Source organism: Protopterus annectens, chromosome 2.part1, assembly GCF_019279795.1.
Source record: "Protopterus annectens isolate FY-2018-M chromosome 2.part1, PAN1.0, whole genome shotgun sequence".
NCBI lineage: Eukaryota > Metazoa > Chordata > Ceratodontiformes > Protopteridae > Protopterus > Protopterus annectens.
Genome location: NC_056729.1, coordinates 1,796,361,533 through 1,796,381,426, shown reverse-complemented (window position 1 = coordinate 1,796,381,426; position 19,894 = coordinate 1,796,361,533). Strand labels below are relative to the sequence as shown.

The following is a 19,894-nucleotide window of genomic DNA, read 5'->3' as shown; positions in this document are numbered from 1 at the left end:
CATACACCACATAAGTTACTGTTATGTGTTGGAGATGCCAACAAGTTGAAGTCATACATTTTCGGTCATGCCCAGTATCACAGTACATTAAAGTAGATTTGAGAAATCCTTTTCATGTGGTTCTGCAATGTGCAGTGATGTTTTGTGACGTTAACTTTTCAATACAGCAGATGTTAGAGCATGATAACTATTATAGTCTTCCTTACACTGGTGCAGCGGTTAGTGTTGTCACCTCAAGAGGGTCTTCGGTTCGATTCTCGGCTAGGGTGCCTTCTGTGCGGATTGCATGTCCTCCCTTCATTTGTGTGGGTTTCCTCTGGGTGCTCCAGTTTCCTCCCACTTTCCAAAGACATGCATCTGAAGTGTTTCGCCCCAGGCCTCCACTGAAAATGGGCTCTGTCCCAGTTGGACTTTCCCGGTAAACAAATGTTAAATAAATAAATAAATAAAAATCCCTCACACCTGGATCTTCCTCTACAGAAGGCCAAATATTTGGCTCAACAATCACAACTGTGAACCCTTCCCTCTCTTGGCTGGGACATTAATATACTCCACATACAATTATTACATCTGCCCATGCCATCTTCAACTCATTCTTGTCTGTAGGGCAGTCAGCAGGTGCCCAAACTAGCCCTGGACTGAATTAACTACATGACTAAAAAGGCTAACCACAACACCCCTCCCTAACTCCATGCTGTGCAGGCAGAGGACCCTGCAAATCCCAAGCTCTGTCCAGAGTACCCCAACCTGGAGACATGAAAAGCTTCTTAAATGGGAGTAATGGTTAGCAGGAGAAGGCAATAGGGAACTCCAACATCCCTCAGATGTCCAAGCAAAAGGAAACAACATTGGGAAGCAGAGAGGGAAGCCTCACTGTAACAGTGATCATACCAAAACATCTACAAATCTAAGTTCCTAACACAGCTGTACTGTGTTCACTATATGAACCACTGCTGCGATCTTCCTTATACCTGTGGACATTCCCAGAACTTAAAATTTAGAAGTGATAAAGGATCACTGTCCAAGGATACCCTGCAGAAGGGCTGTGGTAAACTCTACCCTGATCCTTAAGATGATGTCAAGCTGATAATGTTTTGAAAATGTGTGCATAAAATAACATGCATCAGCCTCTAGCATAACCTGAAAGCTTACTCTTCTGGCGAAGTCTGTGGTCACAGTGGTGCCCTGGTCAAATGAGATCTTATATGTCTTTTGAATTCTTTACCATGAAGAGAATAGCAGAATGTAATGCTGCCTGCAAGCCATTTGGAAAGAGTCTACTTTTCTACTGGTTCGCCTTCTTTCTTTCACTCATAAGAGGCAAACAGCTGATTAGTAGACTTTACAGTTTATGTCTGGTCCACATAGTATGTCAGTTGCATATGAGCATCCAAGGAATGTAAGAGTCTTTCTCCTTAACTTTACGGATTTAGAAAGAAAACTGGTATCTGAATGGACTGATTCAGGGAAACATCTACCACCACCTTGGTCATAAAGATAGAGTTCATACAAATACTGACGCTATCTTTAAGGAAGACTAAAAACGGCTTTTTGCACATACAGCTTAGATATCTAAAATGCATTTTGCTAAGGTTACTGCAATCAGTAAGGCTATCTTCCAGTTAGCAATTTGAGAGGGGCTTTTGCCGCAGGCTTAAAGGGGGCTTGGATCAGTATTTTAAGGACAAAATCGAGGTCACATGGAGAGACATCATCTTTCCTGATAGACCAAAGCTGTAATATCCACTTCAATATGTGTCTAGCAGGTAGCAGAGGGGGAGCCATATGCATGCAGGCAGAGAGAGCTAAAGTACCTTTAAAACGGTATATACCAACTCAAGGACGAACAGCTTTATTTGGTATTACAAAACCAGAAACACTGTAGCAGATAGCTGAAATAGGATTCTGACTCATCCTCAGGTACTATAGGAAAAACCTCTACCATTTGACTAGATAGGATTTTTTATAACTGGTTTCCTAGCTTCCTTCAAGATATTAAGCATATCCGTTGACAATCTAAAGGTTAACAAGGTCAAATCAGCCACTTTGTCAGACACAGCATTGCTGGGTTGTGGAGTAGCAAGGATTTCAAAAGGTCCACAAACCTGAGGCTGCAGTAATTCTGGTTTGTCTCTCACTGATATAAGTAGTAGGGAGAACCAAAGATGGCTGGGCCAAAAGAAGTTATTAGAATCATATTTGGCACCTCCTCCTTTACCTTTTGTATCACAGTGAGGATTAAGGGACTGGAGGGAAACAAAGAAATATAACCACCTAGTTCCACGAGAAGGTGTCAGAAGTCCACGTTTCCCTGTGAAGTGCTCTTAAGCAGAATTCCAAAGCTGTCTGTTTCCTGAAGAATAACAAGAAAAGTCAATTTTTAGAATGGCACATTTGTGAAGTAACTATGGAAAAAGGATATTCTTTAACATTCATTCATGGGGATCTGCCTCTGATCTGCTCAGATGGCCAACTAGAATATTCTGTTTGGAATATAGGATGCCATAAGGTGCATCCATGACTGCAGGACTGTCCCCTCCCTCATGGTCTTATCTGAAAGCACAATACCAGTGCAACCTGGGACAAGGTCCCCAAATTCTTATCTAGGTATGCTGCTTCTTCTGGTCTACTTACTAAACCAAGCAAAGATGCCACTGAAGGCGACATCATGGTCTGAACCCAAACATAAGACACTGCATGTGAAAGTCCTTGTGGTGGAATTGTCTGTAACACACTCACTTCTAGCTTTACTTGAGGTGGACATACCCTAACATCTGACCATTATGTAATACAATGGTAAGCATAACAACAGGAAAAAAAACAAAGAAAAAGGTCCCAAACGTGGCATTTATCAACATACTCTGGTTGTTGAGTCAAAACTAACAGACTAATGTACTGCATGTGGATGTGAACTGCAACATGAAGGGCCTGAAGATGGAGCGAATGGAGGTCAGCTTTATACAGGGAACATACTGACTTCTCAGGATGCAGGTGTCTGGCTGTCTGAGAGGGGGGAGGCTGCACAGCTGACAGCTGGGATGAACTTTGGGTCATCTGTGCCAGCAGTGACAGGTGTGAGAAAGATGACAACAGTTCTTCATATCATGAACAGTTTTATTTTGTTGTGCTATGATGACAAGCAAATACAAGCTACCAAAAATGAAAAGACATTTTTTTTTTATTGTGATGATGGTCATGACAAAAATAAGCAGAAGATGGAAATCAAATGCTGTTCCAAGTATTGAAGACGTTCAGTTCCTGGATGAGTTGTATCAAAGACAAGCTAGGTAGCCAAGGAAATTTCATGGACTAAATCTATTAACATAAAGCTTCCTTAGTGCACGTACAAGAGTAGGGTGATGGACTGATATACACACGATTTTTAGGAAATAGACTCGGGTGAGATAAGGTCATGTAGACACCTTCTCTGCACAGTAATTCACAGACGCCAGGTTCAGCGGACACAATTTTGTATGTTTTATTTGGAACTGCTAGAAAGACAGCTACAGTCTAGAAAGCTGACAAGTGGTCTTCACAAGAGGCCTTGTAAAGACACATTAAAAGAGTTTAATACTTATAATTAGAAGAAATATGGAAACAGAGACAGACACAGAAGAACATATCAGTGCCTCAAGAGGTTCCATACTGAGGGTATAGGCATCATAGGAACTCATTGCAATTACAAGCTGGGGGTCCAGGTTTTATTTTTACTTCAAAGGAGACCATTCTGTGCTCTGACCATACCAGGGAAGACATTACACTAGGGGGAGAGTAGTACTCTCCTATAATAGTGAGGACCAGATCCAGTATGGTTGCATCCCTGGTTGATGTATAGACAATTTCGTCCAGGAAGTTTGTGCTGCCTATGGCCCAGCTGATCCATGTTTAATTAGCAGCTCAGGTGGAATCTGTGGCTGTATGTTTGGTGTTGTATAGGATTCCCAGTTAATAGTGGGGTAATTAAAGTCGCCCATGAATATGTCATTGGGTTGGATGGTGAGTGTTTCCAACAAGTTTAAATACATGGTATGGGTTTCCTAGGTCATAGAGGGGGACCTATAGCTTGCACGGAAGCTGTAATGGATTTTGTCTATGGTGATTTGAACATGGGGTAGCTCAGGTGCATTGTCCTGTTTGATCAGCCTTGAGGTATACTTAGTTTTTATGTAAATTGAGACACCTCCACCTTTAGTGCTGGAGCCTGTGAAGTAGCTGGTCTAAATGTGTGGAAGGCATTATAACCTTGCACTGTCAGTGTGGTCTCTGAGGCTTTAAATCATGTCTCAGCGACCACACTGACATCAGTATTCTCTAGGCTGAAGAGAGCTTCTAGGGAGTGGAATGTGAGTGGTTCTGGAAGAGATGCCCTTGGTGATTAATTGTTTTATATACAAGTACTTCCTGACTACAGTTACCACATGGTGATCAAAGGAGAGGCAGCCATTCACCTAAGTACCCTAGTCTCAGATAACAGACTTATTAGACATTGCAGTATCATTGATGCAGTAGGTGGTAGCAATTTGTTGTTTTCTGAAGGAGATGATACTTCGTATCTTAACATTTAGCTTTCCTCCTTTCCTGGTGCACCATGTGTTAATGCATGATAGTTTTGCATGAAGGGTATTTGTATCATTTGTTGATTTGACAACTACACCCAACTTGCAGTGATTGATGAACTTAGTCATCCAGAGATCCTTACATTCAGGTATAAGATCATGGAAATAAAATACCAAAAAGAACGGGCCCAGTAAGGACTACTAGGGAATGTCACCAGTCTCCATTTCCTTAAACTGAGAAGGCAACACTGATAGTGACAACATGCATTCAGCCCTTGAGCCAGTTTGCAATCTGTCTTGCCACACAGGAATCTATGTTTAAATTAAAAGCTTGCTTACAATCCTATTATGTGGTACCAAATGCTTTTGCTACAGCCAGGTGGGCATCATGAACCATATTTCCATTGTCCAAGGCATGCATGACTTTTTCAAAAAATTCACAAGACTGGTGAGGCATGACCTGCTGTTAACAAATCCTAATTGTTGTGGGTCATGTTTCATTAAATTCTTAATGTCCTGGTTCACGAGGTCAGTGATGAAGTGTCCCATGGCTTTGCAGACAAGACAAGTAAGGCTTTACAGTTGCTTGGCTCAGTGATAAGGCCACCCTTATGATGGGCATCACCATCACAATGTGACTGGGAACATAGCTTGTGGTAAGGCTTAGGCTGAACAACTTAAGGAGGGGATCAGCAAGAACCTACTTGACAATGGCAGTGTTTACAACAACTAAGAAAAACAAAAGGCAGCAGGAACAGCAGCAGTGTATACCAAAGAAAAATGTAGAACAAAAACACCAAAAATCAGGAGAAAACCTGGTCTTTTAGCATAAAATGATTTAATTCACTATTCATCAAAGGCGACTTCATCAGAAATACAATTCACTACTACAGAAACACACTTAAAATTCTGTCAGCAAATGAATAATTAATTGTATAACAAGCTGTTCAACTCATAAAACAATTATTCAGTTGAAGTGAACCATCAATTAACTTAGTCCCATAGACTACTGTTTGCAGTAAAAAATACATCTAAGTAAAAACTTTATTTTTTAATATTAACTTTTCTGTTTTTTAAAAAAAACATTTTATATTGACTGTGTCATTAGCCCAGGATGTATGTAAGAAGCCAGTCTCAGTTGCTGTACTGCTTCTTTCTGTTCTACTTTGTTCCTATAATGACCTCCCCTGATGTCCTTGTTCACTGACTCAAGAACCAGGAAGGTGAACGTTTTCCAGTTAATGCACATAGCGGACTGTTTGTACAAGGCATTGTTGACATTTTTTGTTCTTATAGCATTCAAATGTTCAAGAATATGTGTCCTCAAACTTCTAGTGGACACTCCCACGTAAAATGCCAGACATCCACTACACATAGCCAAATAGACAATACCTTCACTACTACAATCTAGTCTAGCTGGAACAGTGATGTTGAAATCAAGGTGTTGCAAAAAAATATAAGAACCAGTGTGGATGCACCTACATACTTTACATCCCGTACACTTATGCATACCTCTGTTGTTTACTCCTAAACAACAGGAAGCATGTCCTCTCTCCAACATATCCCTGATGTTACAATTTTTCTTGTACGCAAAACAAGGCACTTCACCCAATACATTTACCAAGTCACCATTACCTAAAATGATTTTCCAGTTCTCCTTAATAATTTTGTGAATCTGGTTGTTGTCCAAACTCAGTTTGCTCGGACCTACACCATCCGTACACGTTCTTTTTATTTATTTATTTATTTTACATTTGTTGACCGGGAATGTCTGACTGAGCCGAAGCTCTTTTTCAGCAGAGACCTGGGGAGAAAAGCTCCAGTAAATAGATATAACAGTTTGTCATTATTAACAGGTATTATACAGATGGAATAAGCCAAATCAGTTAACAGGCTACAGGAGAATTTTGAGAATATACAGATTACATTTTGTCATAAATACTAGTATAATACATAGAATTATGTAATGGAGAAAACAGGTAGACAAAAGTCAGAGCACTTTTTGAAAGTAGTAGTTAGAATAGAAGAGCAACATAGGAGTTGAATGTTAAATTTTACAATTAAACAATCAGGAAGGAATAAAAGTTACAGAGAGAAAGGAAAAAAAGCTATTGATTAGTGGAGAGAGATAGAGAGTTTTCAGGGTGGATTTGAGCATTGGCAGATCCATTTCCTGTTAAAATATTCTTTTAGAGTTAGTTTAAACTGTTTGGGATGTGTGAGCGTTCGAATTTCGAAGAGAAGTTTGTTCCATTTGATAGAGGTATGATAGCTGTACAGGCTACACCCTACTTTAGATTTTGGCTTACAGATTTTTAGGAGGTCTTGGGAGAGCTTTGGAGGCTTCTAGTGGGAGTATAGTGAGAGATGATGGTATGTAAGGCTGGACAGAGAATTGCATGTATGGTTTGGAGTTGGGAGAGAAGGAGCAGGTGGGGCAACTCAAGCCAGTTTAAATATCTTAGAGAGAGACAGTGGTGAGATCTATAGTATAGTTAAGTTGCAAATCTCGCTACTTTATGGTATGTGGCCTCAAGTCTAGTGAGGAGAGAGGAGTTTAGATTAGTAAGGATTTGTGAACAATATGTTAGGCAGGGAAGAAGGTAGGAATGAGTGAGGGCTATTCTAGCTTCCTGGGTGAGAAATCTTTTATTTCTATAAAGTAGGCCTAATTTAAGGTGAGTTTTCCTTATACAGTTGTTTATGTGGAAGTCGAATTTTAGTTGATCGTCGATTGTGATTCCAAGTAGTTTTGAGCTAGACTCAACTACAATAGGAGTGTTATTGAGTGACTGGATAGTAAAAGAGGACTTTAATGGTTGGATATTTTAGGAAGGAAAAGTAGGAGCTTTGTTTTCTTAGGGTTGAGGATGAGTTTGTTGTTTGAGAGCCATGTTTCAACTGAATTAAAGGATGTTTGGGTAGCTGATAAGAGTTCGGAGGGCGAGTTAGCTATTGTAATGACTGTAGAGTCATCAGCGTATTTGATACTAGAGGAAAGTGGGCAGGTGGTACAGAGCAGGTTTGTGAAGATGTTGAAAAGTAGTGGCCCTAGAATGGATCCTTGTAGGACTCCCATTTGTACTGGAAGGGGAGTAAATAAAGCAGTGTCCCATTTTACTGATTGAAATCTATCTTTTAGGTAGCTTTCAAACCAAGCCACTGTATCAGGACAGAAGTTAAGGTTAGACAGTTTATTTAATAGTAGAGAGTGAGAAACATTATCAAAGGCCTTTGAGAGATCAAGGAAGAGACAGGAGATAAGTTTATGGTCATCTCTGGCCAGGGAGATAGTATTGAGAAAGGATAGAAGTGCAGTATATGTGCTATGCTTTGGTCGGAAACCATGTTGTGTTGGGGTAAGTAGGTTTTTCTGAGAGAGATGATCCATGACTTGAGTATATATGCACTTTTCGAGAACTTTTGACAGAGGGGAGAGGATGGCAATAGGTCTAAAGTTACAGATTTCAGTGGAGTTACCACCTTTGTGGACAGGCAGGGTGTAGAAATGTTTCCAGATGGATGGTACTTTGGATTCAGAGATTGAGCGGTTTATGATGATAGAGATGGGAAGGGCAAGTGAATGGGCAGCTGTCTGAAGAAAGTATGATGGGATGTTGTCAACAGATACTGAGCAGGGTTTTAGTTTGGAGAGTAGGGTTCGAATGTAAGTTGTAGAGATAGGCTTCAGGGAGAAGATTTTGGGAGGGGTAGTTGTTGAGAAAGAAGCTTGGTTTATGGGGTTAGTTGTAGTGGAGCTATTGGAGTTAAACAGTTTGGATATTGATTCTACTCATGTACCAACTCTTTTGCTCAACATTTTCTGGAAATCATCAATCCCAACGCTTTGGATCAACTTATCCACACCCCCACCAGAGGCAGCAATATCCTAGACCTGGTCATCACCAAGACGGGTGACCGGTGTTCCACACCAGAGGTCAGCTCCTCGTTGGTCAGATCCAACCACAAGCTAATCACCCTAGACATCCACATCCCGCTCCCCCCCCCCAATTAGGAAAACAACCGTGAAAAATTTCTCCAAAGCCAACTTCACACTTCTTAAGACAGATGTGGCAAACTTCATGACACCCATGCAAATGGACAATAGAGGTACGACTGCTGAATCCTACACAAATGCACTTTATAAGCACTTACACGAGTGCATGGATCGTGCTATCCCTAACAGAACCAAGATGCTATCCTCCAAAAAAAGGAAGCCAATCTGGTGGTCTTCTGCCATAAACAAACTCTACAACAGAAGAAAGAAACTGTTGCAAAGACGAGTAAAATCCCACGATTGGAGGAACTCCCTGGTCAGCCTCAGTAAGAAGCTGAGCTCCCTCATAAAATCCTCCAAAGCTAGTTATGAAAACAAAATTGCCACTAATTCTAAAGACAACCACAAAGCATTCTATAGCTATGTTAAAAATCTCAATGGCAACACTCAGATCTGCTCTGAGTTACAGCATAATGACACTAAATATACAGACCCAACTGATATTGCCAACATCCTGGCAGATAGGTTCAGTGCTAACGTTACCCCCCCTCTCACCCCACTAAAGGGCCCATCTTTATACCGGAAGAATGCAAAGTTCCTGTAATCACGGCTGCACAGATAAAAACTTCACTCTACAAAGCCAAGAACACAGCATCCATGGGACCTGACAACATCCCAGGCTGCCTTCTACATGAACTACAGAATGAACTGGCACCCCACCTAAGTACCATGTTCAATCATAGCCTCATCTCAGGCTTTGTGCCCATTGAATGGCGCACCGTGACAGTTATCCCACTCCACAAAGGGGGGGGGGCACAACAGACCCCGGGAACTACCGCCCCATTAGCCTGATGAGCCTTGTCTGCAAGGCCATGGAACGTATCATCATGGAACTCATAAACAAAGACATTGGAGATCTCCAAACCCTGGACCCCACACAGTTTGGGTTTGTAAAAGGCAGATCATGTCTCCTAAACCTGACAGACTTCTTTGAAGAAGTTACCAAGGCCATGGATGAGGGTAAGGTGGTTCACACAGCCTATCTAGATCTCGACAAGGCGTTCAACACCATCCCCCACTCTGGAATTATAGATAAACTCACTAAACTAGGTATAAATCCTTATGTCACAAGATGGGTTGCCAACTGGCTTACTGAAAGAACCCACATTGTGAAAGTAGCAGACTCCAAATCAGACTTCAGACCAGTGACAAGTGGAGTACCACAGGGTTCAGTCCTGGGTCCTCTCCTGTTTGGTATCTACTTCTCTGAAGTACAGGCTAACACAGAAGGTCTTTGGCTAACAAAATTCGCAGATGACTGCAAACTAGGAGCCATAATTGAAACTCCTAACGATGTGGACATCCTACAAAAGGGCCTCACTGAGACAGATGCCTGGTGTCAAAGACATGGTCTCAAGCTCAATGCCAAAAAGTGCATTGTCATCCCCTTTGGTAAAAATTCTGTACCCATGAACTACCACATTAGGCGGTAGTCTACTTAACACCAAAAGTGTGATAAGAGACCTTGGCACACAGGTGGACAGTAGTCTCTTCTTTGATAATCACATCGCCAAAGTGGTCAGGAAATCCTTCTACGTGGCACACCTCATCACAAAAGGTTTCTCATCCAGAAAAAAAGAGGTCATTGTTCCCCTCTACTCATCACTCATTAGACCCATTATAGAGTACAATGCCCCTTTTGGTATGTACCTCACAAGACATCTACAACAACTGGAAAGGCCGGAAAAATACCTCACAAAGAGGATTACTGGCCTCAAACAGATGCCTTACGCAGACCGTCTCAAAAATCTCCAACTTGACTCCGTCACATATCGCCTACTCAGAGGCGATCTCTGCCTAACATACAAAGCTATGTCAAACCCAGAGCTGTTGGACATGCTCCACTTAAAGAAATCCCAATCCCTCCGAGCTACACACTCTACGGACTTAAACCTTGTCACCACAATAAACAGAAAATGCTGGAGGGATAGATTCCTGTCCCAGAGACTTCCCATACTCTAGAACAGACTACCTATCTATGTCAAACAGAGCTCCTCATTAGCACTCTTCAAGAAAAATCTTGATGATTGGATGGGTAATAGGAAATTCACCCTGGGGATCACTTTTGTGGTTCTGCTTGACAGGGGCACAGGAAAATACTTTTCTTGGGTGGCGAAAGCCAGGGTACATTTTTGGCTAGGCTTGTATAGGCCCTAGGGCCAATAGCCTAGTACCTACCTATGACAAAGTAAGAATTGAAGGTGTTAGCAGTTTCTTCTGGTGTCTTTTCTGGGGTAGGGTTTGGTGAGGTAGAGTTTCCAGGATGAAGTATTTGATTGATAGCATTCCAGAAGTTTTTGGGGTTAGATTTTAGAGTAGAAGGGGGGTTGGAATAGAATTATTTTTTGTCTTTATTGATAAGCCTTTTGGCCATGTTTCTTTGTTCTTTGTAACTTTGTAGGTCTTTTGGGTCTTTAGTTTGAAGCCATTTTTCCAGGACTTATCTCACGATTTCATGAGCGTTCTTGTGTTTTTTGTTAGCCAAGGAGATATGGTTGCTTTTGTCCTAATTTTACGAGGTAGGGCTAATGAGTTTAAGATATCCAGAAAAGTAGAGTTGAAAGCAATGACAGCTTCATCTAGGGGGAGCTGGGTGAGGAAGACCCAGCTTACTCTAGATATGAGAGTGTTGAATGTTTCGGGGTTGAAGTTGGAGAGATTATATCTAGTAATATATCTGTGTGGTTTAGAGAGGTGGGTTGAGTATCTTAGCACTTTTATGGGTGAGTGGTCACTCAGAGTATTGGCAAGGGTTTCTGGATTATGATATTTAGAAGGAGCTGAGACAAGTATCCAATCAATGAGGGTATTTTTGGTGTGGGTGTTGTTAAAATGTGTTGGCGTAGTAATGAGCTGGGTAAATCCATATAAATTTATATTATATGGGGAACCTGGGTTATTTAGGGTTAGCCAATTAATATTTACGTCACCAAGGAGGGTTGTTTAATTTGGGATGTTTAAGGAGAGATAGGAGAGAATGTTTTCCAGTAATGGAATATTGTCCCCTAGAGGGATGTAGGTAGCAACTATAGTAATTGTGGCATAGTTGTTTAGTTTTAGGTTAACTGCCAATGTTTCTGCTGGGGAGAAAGATGGGATAGAATGGTTAATTTGAGAAATAGTAAGATTGTTGGAACAGACCATGGCAACTCCCCCACCCTTTTTGTTGTTACGGTCAAGCCGAATAATGTTATAGCCGGGGGGGAGAATATCATTATCTAGATTGTGGGGTTTAAGCCAGGTATTTGTTACTGCAATGACATCAAGGGCATGATCTGTTATCCATGCATGAAACAGACTAACTTTGTTGAGGATGCTTCGGGTATTAATAGAATAAAAGGAGATTTGTTTTTGAGGTGCAGTTTGATGGGCTGGGGTGAGAGGGGTGTTTGGGATTGAGGTATGGTTAGAGTTTGGACCTGGATTTGGGTGTATGTCACCTGCTGTTTGTATTGAAGTGGAGAAGTTTTTAGTTTTTGATGTGAGAGGGTAGTATCTAATAAGTTTTGTCTTGTTTTTTGAAGATAGGGGGTAAGAAGGAGGAATTTTTATTTTAGGGAGTTGGATGTTAGAGGTTAAAAGAGAAGGAGAGATGGTGATGACATTGTTAGAGTAAGAGTGTTCATTTGGAAGTGGGTTGGTGGCTTGTTTATGGAAATAGGGTAATGGTGCATGGGGTGCAGTGAGCTGAAATAATAGGGTTAGATGTAATATCAGAAGGTTGGTGAGCAATAAGGTATACATAGTGAGAGTCAGATGTAGAAATAAGTTTGAGATATAGTAGGTAGAGAAGGAGGCAGAAGTAGGGAAGGTGGAGGTGTGTGAGATTAAAGTTGGTGTGGGAGTATTTGATTTGTAAGAGGTTGGGAAATATAATGTTTATCAGATGATTGGAGGTAGAAGAGGGTAATTGTTTGGAGGGGAGGGGAGCAAATGTAGAAGGGTGGGGTATGAGAGTGGGAGGGGACGTTATACCTGAGGGAAGATGATAGGTAGTTGTAAGAGGGGGTGTGGCTAAAGAACTATAAGTGTAGGAGTACTGGGGATGGGTGGAATTTGGGGGCAGGGTAGGGGAGCGGAGTGAGCCCTGAGGACGAACGGAGCAGGCAGAGAAAAAAGAAGTGAGTAGTGCAGAAAAAAGTATCAGTAACTGCAGTTTAGTAAATTAAATCAAGAAGGTTTGTAATTGAAATTTTAGGGGACACTAGTATAGAGAACTTAGAATGTAAATAGTAATATTTGCAAGGAGGGGATGGGAATTTAACTGTTATAAAACTGGGGAGTATGAGTAGAAATATCTACAAGCTTAGGGAAAAAAACTTAAAGAGAGTAAAGATGTATGAGTTTTTAATGTAGGTAGGTGCTGCCACCTATTGGCAGAAGGAGATAAAACAGAAAGTAATATGCTAAAAGTGTTTTGTTGCAGTGTACATTAAGTTAGGAGACCAGGTGGGGAGAGTGGCTGGCAGGCTGCGGTAGGCTGCTAGGACGCGCACTCAGGAGGTGACACTAACACATAGGTAGTAAAGATAGTTCTACAGGATATTTGTAGTAAGGCTACATACATTCACAATTTTTTTGTGTAGAGAAGTCCACAGTATAGTAGTATTTCTTTGAAGCCTGGCTAGCAGGCAAGTTTAGTGGTGTCTTCTGGGTATAGCAGGAAGGTAGTCCTTGTACCTTAAAGGCAGGGAGGGAGCACCCGATTTACTGTATTTTTATGAGTTTCATCTGCAGCTGTATGAGCCAATCTGAATCTACATCCTCTGTTTCTACTGTTTTTTCCACAGCTTGAGAGTTGCAATACTTCAGACACTCTGCCAATTGTAGTGTCTTTCAGTAGGCTTGTAAGCATGTACCAGAATGTCTTAATGGAGCCATGTTGTGTGAAGTGGACTGCTGTTTCAACTGAACTAGCAGGAAAAACTACCTAGTACCTCTTGTTCAACCTTCCCTTGTGACTGTGAGTTCTACAGCTGAGTGGGTTTTGTGAAACCGTTTACCAAAATGGGAGGAAAATCATTCTCCCTTCTAGAGATAATCTCTCGCAGCTTTATCCAGTAAATCTCTAGGATAGCCCCTATCCAAAAATAACCTTTTAATAAACTGAACCTCCTCAAAAAAGATGGTGTCATCCACGGTCATCCGTGAAGCCCGGATGAACTGTCCATGCGGAATGTTCTTTTTAGTAAAGGTGGGGTGGTTACTTTTATAATGTACATAGCTGTTACAAAAAGTGTTTTTTCAGTGAATACTACTGTAAACCTCATTCATAGTAGCTTTGCACCCAATAATCACATCCAGGAATGAAACTTAACGACCAAAACCACTTAAGGTGAATGTTAAAAATTCAGTGGTAGCACTTAAAGCATCTATGAAATCATCTACACTAAAACCTTCCTTTTTAACAATAAAAAACAGGTTGTCTACAAACCTTTTATAAAAGATGACATTGTCATATAAATTGACACTACGCAAAATTTCCAACTCCCACCACCCAAGAACCAAACTTGCATAAGTGGGACCCACAGTGGCAGCCATAGATACTCCTGACGTTTCATTCCTGGATGTGATTATTGGGTGGAAAGCTACTACGAATGAGGTTTATGGTAGCATTCACTGAAAAAAAACACTTTTTGTAACAGCTATGTACATTATAAAAGTAACCACCCCACCTTTACTACAAAGAACATTCCTCGTGGCCAGTTCATCCAGGCTTCACGGATGACCGTGGATGACACCACCTTTTTTTTTTGAGGAGGTTCAGTTTATTAAAAGGTTATTTTTGGATAGGGGCTATCCTAGAGATTTACTGGACAAAGCTGCCAATGAGATTATCTTTAGAAGGGAGAATGATTTTCCTCCCATTTTGGTAAAAGGTTTCACAAAAATAACGTACACAGATGGTGTATGTCCGAGTAAACCTAGGTTTTGTTTGGACATGAGTTTGGACAACAACCAGATTTGTAAAATTATTAACAAGAACTGGAAAGTCATTTTAGGTAATGGTGACATGGTAAATGTTTTAGGTGAGGTGCCTTATTTTGTGTACAAGAAAAATTGTAACATCAAGGATATGTTGGAGAGGGGACATGCTTCCTGTTGTTTAGAAGTAAACAACAGAGGTATGCATACATGTATGGGATGTAAAGTATGTAGGTACATCCACACTGATGCTTATATTTTTTTGCAGCACCTTGATTTCAACATCACTGTTCCAGGTAGACTAGATTGTAGTAGTGAAGGTATTGTCTATTTGGCTATGTGTAGTGGATGTCCGGCATTCTACGTGGGAGTGTCCACTAGAAGTTTGAGGACACGTATTCTTGAACATTTGTATGCTATAAGAACAAAAATTGTCAGCAATGCCTTGTACAAACAGTCCGCTATGTGCATTAACTGGAAAACGTTCACCTTCTCGGTTCTTGAGTCAGTGAACAAGGACATCAGGGGAGGTGATTATAGGAACAAAGTAGAACAGAAAGAAGCAGTACAGCAACTGAGACTGGCTTCTTACATACATACTGGGCTAATGACACAGTCAATATAAAATGTTTTTTAAAAAATAGAAAAGTTAATATTAAAAAATAAAGTTTTTACTTAGATGTATTTTTTACTGTGAACAGTAGTCTGTGGGACTAAGTTAATTGATGGTTCACTTCAACTGAATAATTGTTTTATGACTTGAACAGCTTGTTATACAATTAATTGTTCACTTGCTGACAGTATTTTAAGTGTGTTTCTGTAGTAGTGAATTGTATTTCTGATGAAGTCGCCTTTGACGAATAGTGAATTAAATAATTTTACCCTAAAAGACCTGGTTTTCTCCTGATTTTTGGTGTTTTTGTTCTACTGTTTATAACAGCCCAAAATGTTATCAGGACCTAATAAAGAAGTATTTTTGGTCTTGAGAAGTACTTTAAGGATATGAGGAAGTGACTTTTGTATGTTTAGTGTGGGGATTATCATTTTAGGGGAGAACATTGCAGCAAACCCATTAGCCAATATGTTGGTGATGTTATTAGGATTTGAAAAGGAAGTGCCATTATGTATAAGTTTTGTACAGCCATGTGAATTACTACTTAGTTTTCTAACATATATGAAGAAGGACTTATAATTATCCTTAGACTCAAAAGTAATCTTATGAGCATGGGAGGTTTTGTTGGTCTCAATAGAGGACTTCTACTTCTTGGTGAGGCATTTTATATTCTCATTCTGATGACAGATTCTGGCTTTACAAGGTAATCAAAGCAATTTCTTCCTTCTGTTGTAAAGTATATTTATATCTACTGACCACTAGGGGGATTAGTTATTGTATTTGTCAATGTATTTTGTCCTGATGGAGACGAACACTGTCAATACATTTATCTAAATCAGCATAAAGATCATTGGCCAAGCTATTTGCATATCCTGTTTCCATTTTGTTTTGAGCATCAGAAAAATTTGCGATTTCATCATATGATTGTAAAAATAGCTCTAATAGCAAAAACAACACCTGAATAGAACAAATGGATGGCAACCCACCATCGGCTATGTTTATAATAGGCAGCAATGAGAACATGGCTCAGACTGAATAAAAACTTTAATAGAAGAACTCTAATACATTAATAAAGTACAACAAGGTTTAGAGCTTTCATCTGCAACAATGAAGACTTCTTCAGTGCTACCTATTATAAACATAGCCGATGGTGGGTTGCCGTCCGTTTTTTCTATGATTGTAAAAAGTTAGCTTTTTTGAAATATCTGAAGAGGGTAATCTTGGTAATGATGGAAGAGAATTTTCTGAAGGTGAAGGTAACCAGTTGGTGATCAAAGATAACAACTGAGGGGAAACTATAAGCAGGGAGCAGGCTGGAGCTAAGTCTGTTACAGACAGTTTGATCCAGGGAATCAACTAAACCTGCCAAGAAACATTGTGTGTATCGAACATTAGAAGTATAATTACTCCAGTCTATGGAGAGGTACTTAAAGTCACCAAGGATTGGAGATTCATGTCTAATACAAATGATTTCTAAGAATGCTAGGAGCTTCCTACAGTCATGTGGGAACATGGAAGAGGACTGCTAAGAAGCTAGAACTTGAAGGTCTGACTTACCCAGTGTAAGCTGGAGTTCAATGAGATCACAGGGAGGATCACTGGGTCACCATGATCATTTCCAGTGGCTTGAGGGTGTGGCAGGCACTGAAGCCGAGCACAGACTGTATCTGAACCATGTCTTAGTCACTACACAAACACAAAATCATTTGAGATGCATAAGGGTGTCCACATCAGGAACTTACCTGGGAACAAACTCCCCCTTAGAAATTCGATCCTCTAAACACCCTAAACAATTCAAAACAGTCACCAGGGAATAACTTAGAATTCACTGGAATTGCCGCAGCACTCATCCTCCTTTACTTTTCCATGCATCTAAGACTCTTATTACCTCCTCTCCTCTCACTTCAACTCTCTTCCTGCATAATCTCACTAGCCCCCTTTCCTTGAGCATTTATCTAAACTTTCAGCCTTCTACCTCTATTTTGGCATCACTCTTCCTCTCCTCTTCCTTTATGTTTCTCCTCTACAGAACCAATATATGCCAAAATGACAACAACTTATTTTGTTAGCATTGCTGTCTATCAATAATGTATTGTTTGTACTGGTATTATGTTTACTCTTGCCACAACCTCCTTCCCAACTACTAGTGTAAAACTAAACTCTCAATGTACGTACATCGAGTACATTGTACTCTCATTGTATAATTATTATTATTATCTAAGTCCTTCTTTTTTATAAAAATTGCATTTCACGCTGGAGCTTTTCTCCCCGGGTCTCCGCTGAAAACGGGCCACTCAGCTCAGTTGGACTAACCCGGTAAACAAATGTAAAATAAATAATAAATAAAATAGATTTATGACATTCAGAAGATATGCCTTCATGTTGTCCAGTTTATGACTTGATTTGCTGGTTCACTTAGGATGTTCATTAGATGAACTCTGCTTAAAAATGCACAATGGGGATAGCATGGGCTTTGGCCAGTATGTGGAAGTCCTTTAATGAGAGGTGTAGACCATCACTGGAAAGGCAAGCAAGACTGTTGATCACCTTGCCCCAGGAAGGCATGTAATGGACTGTCCGAGAATAGCACCAGAGACTTAGTCAATTGCTGAAGCCAATTATCTTTTCTTTGATTCCAGGCATCATTTCCAGTGAGAGGAGGATGACACTCAATATCAGAGTTTTATCCTTGATCATAGGATCATAGGAGGTTGCTAGGCTATTGGTCTTGAGACCCTTATAAGCCTAGCCATGAGTTTAGCGCATGTTTAGACAAATCAGCACCTTGATGGTCCTGTCCAGCATGGGCACAGGTGGAATCCCAGGGATGTATTTTCTATTTCCCATCCAGTTATCCAGGTTGCACTTAAAAAGGGGTAAAGAGATACTCTGCTTGATGTGGATGGGGAGTCTTTTCCACAGATGGGGGAGTCTCTGGGACACAAATCTGTCCCGCCAATAAGTCTTGTTGATGTCACAGACCAGGTTGAGGCCAAGCAAGTGGGTTACTCGAGTGGAGCTTGATTTGCAGATATGCAGCAGTCCCATCAAGTTGATGTTCGCCTTGCATGCCAGACAGAGGTCACCTCTAAGGAGTCTGTATGAAACCAAGTAGAGGGATAGGGCTTTTACCCTGTGTATGTTAGATGATTGAGGCAGTGGATTCTCCTGGTGAAGAACCTCTGTAGTTTTTGCAGCTGCTGCATGTGCTTTGCGAGGTACATGCTGAAAGGGGCATTGTACTCAGTAATGGGCCTTATAGGGAGGAATACAGGGATGTTATGACCTCCTTGTCCCTGGATGAGATACCCTTACTTATGAGGTGGACCACATGAGATATAAGGTGGCTTTGCATACAACGGAAGCAACATGGTAGTCAAAAGTCAGGCTGCTATCAACCTGGGTGCCTAAATCCCTCACAACTGATTGCGTGCTTAGGAAGTTGTTATTAAAGTGATAATTTGTGGGGATAGCACTCTTCCCAAAGGGGATGATGATGATGATGCATTTTTTGGTATTCGACTTGAGGCCATGTTTCTGGCACCAGTCATTTGTCTGAGTGAGACCTTCTTGGAGGATGCCCACATCACTAGCGGAACTGATGACAGCACCCAGCTTGCGGTCATCTGCAAACTTGGTCAGCCATAGTCCACTGGTTTTGGCCTGCACCTCAGAACAGTATATCCCAAATAACAGAGGCCCCAAGACCAAACCCTAGGGTACGCAAACAAGTCCTTCTGCATGTCTTTCACAGGTTTTCATGCTGTATCACTCAGGCAGAAACACATACCTTTGGACAAAAGCACTTACCTGGAAGATAGAAGGAGTATGGCTTTGGAAGCTATGAGGATGTACCTTTCCACAAAAAAGGGGGAGTATATGATTAAAACAGTGTTCCCAAAAAGGCCATGGAGTTACAAATGGTGAAAACACAAGAATGGATTGGACAGGTAGAAAGCAATTTTATGTGCTGTAGGAAAATGCAAGCTAAAGAAAAGGGTAGACATAAACTGAGCCAAACAAACCTGAATGCCAAATACTTTGATTAAACCATGTCTTGTGCATTTGATTGTCTGTCCAGTCTTACTAACTCTAGCTCATGTCTTCCATGGTACCTTAACTAACCCTGCTAGCCACTCTGGTGGTGTAGAGAGAAAAAGTCCTGACAATGGCCCAGCTGATCCCTGTTCAATTAGCAACTCAGGTGACTGATGAAGCTACAGAACTAGGAGGGGAGTTACAACCCTAGGGGAGGGCAGTCTCGTGGGTGTTCATCACATGATCACTGGGTGGGGCCATTGAGCTGCCACACAGGTAGGCCAATATGTCAGCACATCTCCACTGCACACCTGCCCACTGGATGACACAGGAAACTGCAGTTGGTGGGGGGGGTTGGGCAAAAAACAAAAATCCTCTGCCAGATGATGTAATGGTCAGACCCTCTAGGGTGACAGGTTAGGTTCCTTACTGATCCCAGTCAATGTGAAGAAAGTCCGGGGGTTGGAGAAAACTGGTAGACCCAGAGGTGGATGTGGGTCACTATGTGTTGCAATATGAAGCAAGTGGGGTACAAAATTAATTATTCCGGCTGCAGTATTCTGTAACCTCATCAACAGAATTTAGTATAGTTATGAATACAGCAATATCTCATTAGTAATTAATTTTCAAAGTAATCTTCAAAAACTACTACAGTCAGTATACTATTACACATATGACCTTTGCATAATCTATTATTTTGTGCTG

The 19,894-nt window shown here is 40.9% G+C and overlaps 1 protein-coding gene across 11 annotated transcripts in view; it reads right to left on the bottom strand.

Moving 5' to 3' along the window:
* HSPG2 (heparan sulfate proteoglycan 2) overlaps positions 1–19,894 on the bottom strand; it is a 2,126,006-nt gene that overhangs the window by 1,160,780 nt on the left and 945,332 nt on the right. The window lies entirely within an intron of this gene.